At 37.6% G+C, this 12,522-nt stretch overlaps 1 protein-coding gene across 4 annotated transcripts in view; it reads right to left on the reverse strand.

Annotated features, from left to right (window-relative positions):
- LOC105498452 (phosphodiesterase 4B) overlaps nucleotides 1-12,522 on the reverse strand; it is a 585,501-nt gene that overhangs the window by 208,974 nt on the left and 364,005 nt on the right. The window lies entirely within an intron of this gene.

Below are 12,522 nucleotides of genomic sequence, written 5' to 3' on the forward strand. Positions count from 1 at the left end.
CAGGAAATTTTTGCAGGTCTGCATTCTGCAACCACAAGGGGCTTGGAAAAAGCACTTTTTGGATGTCTTTACAAGCATATTCCTTGAGCAAAGGAGAAGGGGTAACGAATGGAAGAGACAGGCCTGAGAAGAGATTTGTGTTCTCAATCCATGTGGAAGGAAAAGATATTTGAAAGCATTTTTGCTTTTGTAAATGGAGCATGTGTAGCCACCTTTCCACTTGACAAAATGCTTCTGGAAAATCTCCTGCCAGCTGATGGTACTTCAGATCATGTATCACAAAACAAAAGAAAACAGCATGTTTAATTCACAAGGCACTTTATCCATTAATGAAACCAAAAAGTGGACAACAGCCAACAGCAGGATCAAGGATGGGCCTAGGCACTGAAGTGATTTCCCGAAAGTCCCTTTTTTCCTATCTCTGTTTTCTTCTCTTTGCCTTTCAATTCTCTTTTATCAAGTCTGTCCCCTACATATGCTCATGGGTCATTCTATCAGAGAAGAAAGGCAAACAGGTATATCACCATGGAGAGCCACCTGGTCATTCCAGGAATCTTACAGAGCATTCCACTGTGTGTTTGGCACTGTGCTCTGTGTTGAGATTATAGAGATGAAAAACACAGTTTTTCCCTTTACGAGCTCAGTCTGGTGGAGGAGCTCAGGTAAGCAATAAACACATAAGAACTAGAGGATAAAACATTTCTGCTGTAACAGGCACGGGGTGCTATTGGGACCCAGGGGAGGAGCTCTTAACTCCTTTGTGTGGTAGGAGTCTTTCAGGGAGAGCAGTTTAGCTGCCTTAAAGGAGAAAGGGAAGATAAAAAGGTAAAAAAAAGAAGGGAAAAGAATTTTGAAAAGTTAATATAGGCATTTAGTAATTCCTCCCAGGTACATTTAGAGATAAGATAATCTGAACTTGGATGAATGAATGATGGTATATCAGGCATCTTAGCAACAGAGATATTTTTGGATCAGTAAGCCTCCTTGATGCCCCTCAGATCACACCATACACACTACTCCTCTGTAAGTCTTATGAGGACAGAGCTTTCCAGCCCACTACAAGCCTGCTGTCTGCTCTGGCTAATGTCTGTATGTAGGAGTATTAAGGTAAGGAGATATTAAAAGGAAAGTGACTGTACTTCTGCAGCCGGAATTAATTCAGTTCAATGAGTTCTTGTGGATACCTATGGTTGACTTATTTGCCTTCCCCACTGGGCTATAAAGACTCAGAGTGCTGGAAACTAGTCTAATTAATCTTTATATTCCTGGGAAGCTAGCAAAGAACAGGGAACAGAAAAAGAATAAAGATTGCCATATGAATGGAAGCTCTATACCCTGTCGGGAACAAAGATATTAAAACAAAACAAGACAAAACAAAACAAAAAAATCCATGAGGTTCTTGACCCCCCTCAGGCTATAAGAGAGACGGAATGGTTGCCATGAATACATTTACAAATAATGCAAAGCAGAGCAAGGAGGTTTTACTTCAAGGACATCTGTTGGGGGTTCAAGAGAGGAAGACACAATATTTAAACCGGAAAGCAGCCAAGGTTTGGGAAGGAAAATGACATTTGCACAGGATCCAAGAGATAAGGGTAGGAATTTGACAACTGGGTTGGACAACTGGGAGGAAAGAGAATCTTGAGTAGGGACGGAGAAAAAGCAAAGGCACCACAAGGCAGAGAAGTGCAGGGCTTCTTCAGAGCAAGCTTTGCAATCTGGTGTGGGGCATGAGAAGTCATGGAAGATACAAGCTGGGAGAGGGAAGCATGTCCCATGTGTCACAGGGCCTTGTGATGATTAGTTCTATGTATCAACTTGGCTAGGCTATAGTATTCACTTATTTAATCAAACAATAATCTGCATGTTGCTGCAAAGATGTTTTGTAGATGTGGTTAACATCCACAATCAGTTGACTTTACGTTAAGGAGATTACTCTCAATACTGTGTGTGGGGTCTCCTGGTATCAGCTGAAGACCGTAAGAGCAAAAACATATTTCCCAGAGAAGAGGAAATTCTGCCTCAAGACTCCAGCACTGACACCTGCTTAAATTTCCAGTCTGCTAGCCTAACCTATTAATTTCAGACTCAAGACTGCAACATTGACTCCAGACTGTTTCTAGCCTGCTGGCTTGCCCTACAAATTTTGGACTTGTCAGACCCCAAAACTATGTGAGTCGAATCCTTACAATGAATTTCTTAGTGTGTGTATATGTGTGTGTGTGTGTATAGTGTGCATATGTGTGTGTGTGTATATATATGCACACACTTATATGCACACACTTAGCCATATATTATATATATACACCCTATATTATATATATATCGTATATGTATATACCTGTGACACAATCTCAATTAACCATTATATTCAAATTCTCAGAAATAAGGCTGCTGTTATTTCATGACTTCGTTCATGAAGCTCTTACTCCCCAGAATGAACTATGCCTTTATTCATTTCTTCTCCCTCTCTGCCTCTGTCTTGTGAGGCTGAAAAATTCCTATACCCTATATTGTATATATACCATATATAAATACATGCACCATATATTATATATATATACACACCACATATATACATATATCAGCTCTGTTTATCACACACCTTATCAGTTCTGTTTCTCTGGAGAGCCATGACTGATACTGGCTTCCAATGCTATGTTAAAAAGTACAGAGCTTGCATAGGTGGTGGTTTACTGCTGCTGCTACAGACAATGCTGCCACCCTGCCTGCTCATCTTCGTCTTGTGACAGAGGGAGAATTTAAGAAACATTAAATCTTCTCCTGTCTTTGGAGATCCTACAATGCTCCTGAGTTTTCCACATTATAAAGCATTTAAGTAAACAGCACTGGGAATTGCTTCCAGATACAGAGAACAAAAGTTGTCATTGAAAGCTTCTAAAATAGATTTCCCCTCCCCTAGCATCAAGCAGTGCTGTTATTATGATCACTAGAATCCCCAAACACAGCTCTGTTACACCAAAAATCTTCAAGTGTAATTATGTATCAAAACACAACAGAATTGTTTTTGTATTTTCTAAAAAGATGTCATCCAAACAGATTTTTATCATTTCTATTTTTTACAGCTACTTTGAGGTTTTCATGGCGTCTTTTTACTGAAGAGTTCAAAATGTGCTACTGACATTATAATATTAATTTATCATTCAGTCGAGTTAACTTCAATGAGCATTTCTCAGTGTTGCACTAGGTGCTATAAGAAGCATAGAGAAATACAATAACATCCCAGCTATCCAAAATGCTGGGGAGAACTTCATTCGAGATAGCCAGGTTTATTCATTAGCTCCACAATTTTTAATTGAGTGTCTACTGTGTGACAGGCACCCTGGGAGATTGGAAATAAAGAGATGAATCAAATATGGTGCCTGCCATCAAAAGACTTACAATAGGCGAGAAACAGACATATTAACAAAAAGTACCCAGACTGTTAGACATTCTTCACTGGTGTTTTATGTAGGTGACACTCCAGGTGAGTTTTAAACCATAGATAGGAATTTTTCAGCCTCACAAGACAGAGGCAAAGAGGGAGAAGAAATGAATAAAGGCATGGTTCATTCTGGGGAGTAAGAGCTTCTTGAACGAAGTCATGAAATAACAGCAGCCTTATTTCTGAGAATTTGAATATAATGGTTGATTGAGATTGTGTCACAGACTTAATACAATGCCTGGAAGAGAGTAACTATTATTATGAAATCAGCATGGAAGATGCTTAAAGTGTGAAAGAAGTAGTGACAAGAGATGAATGAAGCTGGAGGGATTGAGCAAGTTCCACATTAGGAAGAGCCATGAATCAGACTAATGAGATTAAATTTTAACATATAGGCAATGGGGAGTCACTTCAGCTACAGCTGCTTTTGTTTTCTAACTGCTCCTTAAAAAGGTTCTATTACATTTTACTGTTCTCTTTGCCTATAAGCCCTTTTTTCCAAAAAACACCCAACAATGAAAAGTTCAAACCCACATGACTTTACTGGTGAATTATATCCAACATTTAAAGAAGTAACACAAATCCTTATAAGATCTATTTTTTTTCAACAAATAAAATAAGAGGAAACACTTTTCAACTCATTATCTGAGGTCAGTACTATTTTGATTCTAAAATCAGGTGAAGACATCACAAGGAAAGAAAAGTACAGGCTAACATCCTGTATGAATATTGATATAAAAAATTCCTCAACAAAATTCTAGGGAATTGAATCCAGCATCATATAAAAGCATTAGACACCATGGTCAAGTGGGATTTAACCCAGGAATCCAAGGTTGGTTTAACATACAAAAGTTAATTAACGTAATAGACCATATTTACAAATTAAAGAATTAAAACCACATGATTATTTCAATAGACAGAGTAAAAGCATATAACAAATTCCACATCCTTTCATGAAAAAATACCCAACAAAGTAGGGGTATGATGGAATTTCCATAACGCGATGAAAGACATCTATGAAAAACCCATAGCCACTGTCATAGTTAACAGGGAAAGACTGGGTGCTTTCCCCTATGTTGAGGGACAAAACGAGGCTGTCTGCTCTTGCCACATCTTTTCAACATTGTACTGAAGATTCTAGTCAGTACGATTAGGCAATAAAAAGAAATAAAAGGCATCATTGTTGGAAAGGAAGAGGTAAAACAATTTATATTTGGAGATGTCATGATCTTGCAAATAGAAAATCTTAAGGAATCTGATAGAAAAATATCAGTGCTAATAAATGACTTCAAGTAAGGTTGCAGGATACAAGATCCCCATATGTAAATCAATTGTATTTCCATATGTTAGCAATGAATAATGTGAAAATGATCTTCAGAACCAGTGCAATCCCTGCCACAATTCCACTGGCCTTTTTTTTTTCCCCCAGAAATTGAAAAGCTGATTCCAAAATTCTTATGGGGTTACAAAGGCCCCTAAATAGCCAACACCATCTTGAAAAAGAACCAAGTTTTACAATTCCTGATTTCAAAATCTAAGTTATGAGACAGTGTGATACTAGCTTAAGGATACACATAGAGATCAATGGAATGGAATTGAGAGTCTAGATATAAACTCACACATGTATGGTCAATTAATTTTCTACAAGGGTTCCATAACAATTTAATGGGGAAAGAACAGTCTTTTCAACAAATGCTGAGGAGATAACTGGCTACCCACATAACAAAGAATGCAGCTGGACTCCTACCTTACAACATATTAAAAAATTATCTCAAAGTTTATCAGAGTCCAAACTTTATTTCTCATTTTATTTTATTTTATATATTTTTTGAGGTGGGGTATTTCTGTGTCACCCAGACTGGAGTGCAGTGGCACAATCATAGCTTACTGCATCCTCAAACTCCTGAGATCAAGGGATGCTCCTGCCTCCGCCTACTGAGTAGCTGAGGCTGCAGGCATGTGCCACCACACCTGGATAATATTTTACTTTTTTGGAGAGATGGGTCTCACTATGTTGCCCAGGCTGATCTCAAATTCCTGGCCTCAAGCTATCCCCCTATCTTGACTTCCCAAAGTTCTGGGATTACCGAGCACCCCAGAACCCCCAACACCTTAAGTTTGTGGAAGAAAGCACGGGAGTAAATTCTCATAACCTTCTGTTAGGTAATGGTTTCTTAGAAGGGACACCAACAGCACAAGTGACAAAAGAAAAAAAATGCAAATTTGACCACATCAAAATTAATGTGCTACAAATGATAACATCAAGGGAGTAAAAAGACAATCCATAGAATAGGAGAAAACATTTGCAAATTATATAACCAATAATCACATATATTTGTGTCCAGAATATATAAATAACTCAATAGTTTAAAAATATAATATAAATTTAAATGGGGATTTAGACAGATGTTTCTCAAAAAAATATAAACAAATGGCCATCAGCACATGAAAAGATACTCACTATCATCATTCAAGAGCAATGCATATTAAAACCACAATTGTATGCTACTAACACTCACTAGGGTAGCTAAAATAACAAAGACAAACAGTAAAAAGCATTGGCAAGGATATGGAGATATCAGAATGCTCATTCATTGCTGATGGGATTGAAAAATGGTACACCTGCTTTGGGAAAATTTGGCAGTTCTTCAAAAGGTTAAACATAGTTACCATATGACCTAGCGATTTCCGTCCTAGTTATACAAAAACTTGTGCATGGATCTTATAACAGCATTGCTCATGATAGTCAAAAACTAGAAAGAACCCAAATGTTCATCAATTGATGAGTGGATAAACAAAATGTGGTATAGCCATACAATGGAATATTATCCAACGATAAAAAGGAGTAACGTACAGATACATGCTACATGAATAAACCCTAAAAACATTATGCTAAATGAAAGAAGTCAGTCACAAAAGACCACATATTGCAAGATTTCATTTATATAAAATAACCAGAATAGGCAAATCTATAGAGACAGAAAATAGATTAGAGTTGCCTAGGGCTGAGGATGGTGGTAGTAGAGAGTAAAAGCTCATGGAGAGTGAATGCTAATAAAGGATTTCTTAGGGGAGATATCCAAAAATTTTAAACTTAAATGTGGGTGATGATTGCACAGTTCCATAAATGTACTAAAAATAATTAAATTGTAAACTTTATAAAGATAAATTTTATGGTCTGTAAATTATAAATCAATAAACATACCTAAAAGACAACAAACTATAGAAAGTGAGACATGGATATTATCGTGTGAAATAGAATCGGCATAGAAAGCTTTCAGCATCCTTCAAGAATAGACAAGATTTAGATAACAAGTGAGATCATAGAAAATTCCTTGGGGAAGCCAGTGCAAATTCTTACATTCCTAAGAATGTATTCTTTTACTTATTTATTTTATTATTACTATTTTTAAGACAGAGTCTCACTCCATCACCCAAGCTGGAGTGCAGTGGCACAATCTGGGCTCACTGCAACCACTGCCTCTCAGGTTCAAACAATTCTCATGCTTCAGCCTCCCGAGTAGCTGAAATTACAGGTTCTCGCCAGCAAGCTTGGCTAAGTTTTGTATTTTTAGTACAGACAGGGTTTTGCCAAGTTGGCCAGGCTGGTCTTGAACTCCCGACCTCAAAAATCCATCTATCTCCACCTCCCTAAGTGCTGGAATTACAGGCATAAGCCACCATGCCTGGCCCAAGAATGTATTCTTTTAATGATACAGATGAGATAGTGACCCCCAAAAGAAGAGAAAACATGTTTTCCTCGTTTCTATTGTCTTTTTGCAAGACTTGGTAGGGTTTACTTGGGTACAGTCCAAATAAGTAGTGCCTTAAGTGATAGAGTAATAGCAAATCATTAAAGATGTCTGTCAGGACAGAGCTCCTTACAAGTCTGGCTTTCTCACTCTAGTTTCTCTTCCTAAGTGATTTAAAACATCTCCAAGTGGAGTTCCAAGAAGCAGAATAAAGTGGCTAAGAAATGCCCCACTGGAAGCACCCTATTACTGCCATCTATCATTTGCTCATTCCATTCTGAAGTCTGACTGAATCCAAGCAGACAAGAAGATTTACCAGATTTAGAAAATAGCTTTTACTCTGCACCAGGCATTTGAACCAGAAAAAGAACTCAATATGCATGGACTGTTTTTCCTCTCCCCTGAAACTGTGTGGTTATTAAGAGGAAACTGTGAGCGTGGGTATGTGGAAGGTAGCTGGTGTCATAGACAGTGCATTGTGGGCATGGTTCAGGTTCCCTTTCCCAATCCTGTGATCGCTAACAGTGTTATCTTGGGCAAATCACTACTGAATCTCAGTTTCATCCTTTGAAAAATGACAATATTCCCGACCTTACCGGGCTGGTAGGTGGGCCAAATATGATAACAAATATTTATTAAGAATTAACTTAAGAAATATTTATTCTTGCAATATACCTAATGTAAATGATGAGTTAATGGGTGCAGCTCACCAACATGGCACACGTATACATATGTAACAAACCTGCATGTTGTGCACATGTACTCTAGAACTTAAAGTATAATAAAAAAAGAAATATTTGTTAGGAATTTACTTTTGTTTAGAGCATTGGGAACACAAATAATTTGAAAATGGTCTTTGACTGACAAAGGTCACAGTCTCATGTGCAAGTGCTTTCTGAAGTATAATATATTGATCAAATATGTTATTTTTGCTTTCCTTCCACGTGAATTGCTCCTTACTGCACAAAATTTTTCACTTGGGTTTCACAGGCTGTCAACCTATTTGAAGGCTATTGGCTGATTTATTAATGTAGTCATATATAAACCCTTGAGAACATAGATCCACAAATTCAAAAAGAGTTGAATTTCCAGGCCCTAGAGTTGCATACAGCTCATTGGAGAAGCTGTCCTTTGTCCTTTGTGTTTACCCATCATTTTTAGTGTGCAATAGGAATAAGAAAGTACAGATTTTTAAACAGGGTCAGTTTTAATGAAACACTAATTTTCCTCTATGGTAAGTAGTTTAAAATAGGATTTGTGTCTTAAAACAGATAGTAGAATAGAAGCAAAATTTACATGAAATTTTAATATTTCACTTTGAGTCTTCGGAATAGCACGCAGGCTCCCAAAGAGTGTGATGCTTGAAATGTGGTGGACACATTTCAAATATCTTAGCTCAGAGTTGTGAGGTCTGACTCTGTGGATTTTTTATTGCACAACTTCAGGGCTACCATTCACATAGATTCTTATTTGAACAGTGGAGTTGTGCAACAGTGGCAACCGTTTAGCTGCTCATCCAAGAGAAAAAGTCATGGTAGACTAAGTCCATAAAATCATGCTGCCCAGGCAATGGCCTTCTCCTAAACTTGTTCAGGATGAGCAGTTTTGATATATTTCTATTATGCTGTGAACAGTAAAAAAGAAGACTGTCTAACAGCAGATGTTAAAAGTTACTTCCAGAGGTGAGGGGTGGACTAGTTAACCTGTCAAATGCCTTCCTGTCCTTACTGACTTTTGTGAAGTGAAGCAAATATGGCAGTCATATAGCAGTCATACAATTCTCAAAACACACACACACACACACACAATCTTAATAATAGCAGGGATCATTATTCAACATCAGAGCTGATACTATCACTTTGAGGAAATAATTAGGAGAAAAACACTACTCGGTATTTATCCAGAGAGGCACAACAATCCACTGTGGGAAGCAAAGCAGCAATGAACTGGCTGGAAAGGCACCTTCTTTGTTTTATCTCATCCCACATTTCTTAAAGGGCAAGTAATAAAGCATAAAAGCTTTTGCGGAAATCACTTCCCATTGTCTGAAGATCACAGGATTGCTACTTAAATAAAAAGCTCAGAAATGACCTGACTTCCAAAGTTCCCTGAGACTCAAGACTTCAAAACATACTGCATTCATCATACAAAGATAAATGATGGGATGCCCTTATCCCCAGAAAAGGCCTATATTTAGGGGGTGATCAATAATGTTTGATGAATGTCTGGAAAGGAATAGGTTAATGCTGATATTGAATGTTTGTTTTAGAAGCTAGCAATCAAGTTTGTAGATTGCTGCTCATGGCCACCATAGCTTCATCAAGGCATAAAGAGGTTATATTTCGCACATCAGTCCATTCTACTATTGTAAAAAGTTAATAGTTTGATGAGATGCAGTGGTTTTTAAAAGTGGAGATGGGAACCTCTGGAAGTGTATGAGAGTAGAGTAGCTATCCATAACTGTCCACTGGTGGTATGTATATGTCTCCCAAGATAATACCTCTCCAGTTACTCAATTCATTTTCCTTTAGAAAGACACTAATTTTGTGCTCCCTTAACTCAAAGTCACTGGCGAAAAAGTACCATGGCCTCTTTTATTCTGCAGCACTAATGTACAGGTTGAATATCCCTTATCCTCCAAAAATGTTTGGGACCAGAAGTCTTTTGGAGCTCAGATTTTTGTAATAATTGCATTGTACTTACTGGTTGAATGGTTGCGCCTCCTTAATCTGAAAATTTAAATCTAAATCTAAACTCTCCAATGAGCATTCCTATTGAGTGTCATGTTAACGCTCCAAGTTTCTAACTTTGGAGCATTTCAGAGATTCACATTAGGAATGCTCAATTTGTATCAGTAACCAATTTACACTCCAAATCTTTGGTGCAGCTGGAAGAAAATAGTTTATTCTCTACTAGAGTTTCAGGAATTTTTATAAATTTATAAATCACAGTTTTCAAATCCAAACTATTTATGATTAAGTTTGACATGCTTGTTTCTATTAGATCGTGTGCTTCCTGAAGGGTCTCATTACATACATTTTTGTACCCCTGGAATCCAGTAAAATGTCTGACACATAACAGTGGCACAATAAATAAATAAATATTTGTTTAATTGTTGAATGAATGGATGTAATAACGTGCAATTCTTCAATGGAAAAAAACCTGGAACCGTTTGCTCGATACTGACTTGGGAAAATCTGGCAAGTTTTCCTTTCTCCCTCCTTACAATTCTTAGGGCTTGTAACTTCCATTCAACTTTTCCCCTCAACTATTTTCACTTTTCCCCACAGGCCATCTATATTAATAAGGATTCAATTTAGCTGCTCTAGCAGAAATCTGGCTACAGTGGTTTAAACAAATAAGAAGTTTGTTTTTCTCCCATAACAAGGAGTCTGGGGTAGGCAGACCTGAGTTACTGCAGCTACTCAACCAAGCTCCTTCTTTCTTCCTGCTCTAGGATCCTTAGCACAAGACGTCTGCCCACAAGACATCTGCCATCCTGGTTACAAGATGGCTGCCCATTCCTACAAATTGAGTGGAAAGAAGGGTGCAGGGCAACATGAAAAAAGCAAATGTCAGCTGTGACTTTCTCCTTTTCAAGAGGCTTTCAGAATGTCCTCTGGCTATATCTCAACTTCTGTTTATGTCTCAATAGCCTGAACTGTGTTACATACCCATCCCTTGCTACAAGATAGTTCTGAGAAAATAGGTGATTTTATGTTGAGCACATTGGCTTTCAAATTAGAATTAAGAGTCCTGTTCTTAAGGAGGAGTGCCCAGCAGTGTCTGCTATTCCACTATATGGCATCACCACCCACCCTAGAAGTACCCTGGCTGGCAGAGCATCAAGGATCTTCTGACTTCACTGTCCTGTTCCAATTAACCAGAGTCCTATTAGTCTCATCTCTCTGCATTACTCCTTATTTCAACCATGCTCAAATTGTTGCCGTGGATTCCAGATGTAATGTCTGATCCACGTACCATTCCCACTTTTCCATTTTCTACCTGCAAATATTGTCCCTATTTGTCAAGTCTCCACTTAAACCTTATATACTCAATGAAGCATCCTTACTTCCCCTGGTTAAAATGAATTCTGAATTTTGGTGTATACATGGCTCATAATACAGTTGTGAATGAACCTGTTTCACTAGAAACAAAGACAAACCCTTGTCTTCACTTTTATTGCAGTTCAGTGTCTAGCAAAAGAGAAGTCCTTTATAAGTATCTTTTGCACTAAAGTGATGCTATTCTGATTCTTCCAGCATTTTCTGGGCTTCTTATTCTAATCAACACTGTGGCTCCTGTGCTATGCTCTTTATACTGCATCTACAGCCTTTTGTAAATGCCTGTTACAACACAGATGCAAAACACAGACGTGAGCTGAACTGTTCTCTCTCCCTTAGCTTACTCTCTGTATTACCCACCCATTCTCTGATGCTGGGAGAAAAATCTTTTGTGGAAACCTTTTCTGGTGGCTGAACTAAGTATTGAAGGAAACCTTCAACTGTTCTTTCTGACTAACTTTTTTCTGGACTGAAGGCTGTAAGACACAAAATTACCAGATGTGGCCAGATAACAAAAGATCAAAACACCGACATTACAATATTATTAAATGAGAATATAACTGTGTCACTTCGAAAGGAATATAAAGCTTTTTCCATGATGCAAATGCTCTGTATATAACACACAACAACTTTATTTCCTATTCATTTCTGGATTTTTCCACACAAAAGAACTAGTCCAGAAGTTGTTTCCTCCTAACAGTAGAGTTATTTTTAAAGCAGGTATTCTTGTAAATGAACTCTGTTGTGCTTGCTTTCTAACACTGCATTCTGTCAAAAAATTTTTAAAACACACTGTTAGTATGTTGCCATACTGCAGCAAAATTCAACTTCCTCCTATGATTTTCTTTATTAAAAAATATTTGCATACGGAATTCTTGGCAGAGGATTATAGCTTTCCTAATTTTGAAGTGAGCCAAGCAAAGCGCCATGTAAACTGGCAGAGGTGACTTTAAATCTTTTAGCACTACTGTTGACTTTCTTAGAGATTATGTAGAATTAAAGTTGACCCATGAACAACACAGGTTTAAAGTGTACAGGTCCACTTATCTCAAATTTTCTTCTGCCTCTGTCACCCCTGAGACAGCAGGACCACCCCCTTCCTCTTCCTCCTCAACCTACTCAACATGAAGACAACAAAGATGAAGACCTTTATAATGACCCACTTCCACTTAATAAATAATAAATATATTTTTTCTTCTTTGTGATTTTCTTAATAACATTTTCTTTTATCTAGCTTACTTTATTGTAAGAAGACAGTATA

Source organism: Macaca nemestrina, chromosome 1 (assembly GCF_043159975.1).
Source record: "Macaca nemestrina isolate mMacNem1 chromosome 1, mMacNem.hap1, whole genome shotgun sequence".
Classification (NCBI taxonomy): domain Eukaryota; kingdom Metazoa; phylum Chordata; class Mammalia; order Primates; family Cercopithecidae; genus Macaca; species Macaca nemestrina.